Raw genomic sequence first — 1333 nt, forward strand, 5'->3', positions numbered from 1 at the left:
AAATAAAATAAAAAGCATACGAGCTCTGGAAACAACAATATTGCATATAAATATACCATTTATCTGTACAAGCTAGGACAGGTTATTTCATCTCTCTTGGCTTCCCTTTTAGGAAACCCTAGTGGTTACCCACTGGGGTGCGATCTGTAGGATCAGCAAACCCTGGAAGCTCTGAGAGAGAAAGACAGGGCCTTCTAGTCTGTGAACAGAAGTCTCAGAAATTCACAAGGGCATGTCTACCCTGCCCCCCATGGTCTCTGTGTCTTCATCAACTCCATGGTGGACAGTTTGCTGGTTGGCTAGAGAATTTCCTGGGGAATAGTAACCATTGAAAACCCATACTGGTTCAAAGCCAGTATGCACAAGATCTTTCTTAGTCCCAGATCAACTTGAACTCTGGTTTTATGGACTACAAAGCAGAGTCAAGTCGTTGTACTAGACATCCTAAAAACAAAAAACAAAGAAAACCCACAACAAACCAAATTCACTGCCACAGTGTCAATTCAGACTCATAGCAACCTTATAGGACAGACTAGAATGGCCCCAGTGGATTTGAGACTAACTCTTTACAGCAATAGAAAGCGTCTTCTTTCTCTGCAGAGTGGCTGGTGGTTTTGAACTGCTGCCCCTGTGTTTTGCAGCACAAACACAACACGTACTATCTAGCTTTAGCACAAAAGCTTGCTGATCCTCATCTGTAGAGTTGCTATAGTATTATTATGAAATCATAGAAATAATTTTGCGTAGTCAGTGTTGAACTCAGAAAGAAAAGAAACAAACAAGAAAACCCTTCCATTGCTGTAGAGGTGACTCTGACTCAAGTGTGTATGTTTTAAAGTAGAACTGTGCTCCATAGAGTTCTTAATGTCTGTGATCTTTTGGAAGCAGATTGCCGTTTTTTTGAGGTACTTCCGGTTAGACTTGAACTGACAAAATTTCAGTCAGTTACCCAGTGCTGAACTATTTGTCAGCCAAGAACCCCTGATCTTTTTACAGCATGCATAAATTAGGGAACAGACTTTAATAATTCATCTTTAAAAAAAAATAATTCATCATTGTTTCTCAGCCTAATTCACTGATGCAACTGAAAAGCAAACATCGGCACTGATTTTTAACTGCTTCATTTAAATTTAAAGATGTCCTCCTAGCCCCACTAGCAACGGCAAATCTTATCACAGGGCACCGGGTCACACTCTCTCTTAGAGTCTGAAACTTCATGCCAACAACAACTCCCCTCTCTTGTTCCCATATGATCCTGTTTCATCTCTCTCCTGGTTTTCTCTTAGCAGCATAAAACATCCTATTTCTTCTATCTTAAATAAACAAATAAAAC

The 1333-nt window shown here is 40.0% G+C and overlaps 1 long non-coding RNA gene across 1 annotated transcript in view; it reads right to left on the reverse strand.

Moving 5' to 3' along the window:
- The window catches only part of LOC123521522, a 167061-nt gene that overhangs the window by 153027 nt on the left and 12701 nt on the right, over positions 1–1333 (reverse strand). The window lies entirely within an intron of this gene.

This window comes from Echinops telfairi, unplaced genomic scaffold, assembly GCF_000313985.2.
Source record: "Echinops telfairi isolate 266 unplaced genomic scaffold, ASM31398v2 ScPeMD7_23;HRSCAF=83, whole genome shotgun sequence".
Classification (NCBI taxonomy): domain Eukaryota; kingdom Metazoa; phylum Chordata; class Mammalia; order Afrosoricida; family Tenrecidae; genus Echinops; species Echinops telfairi.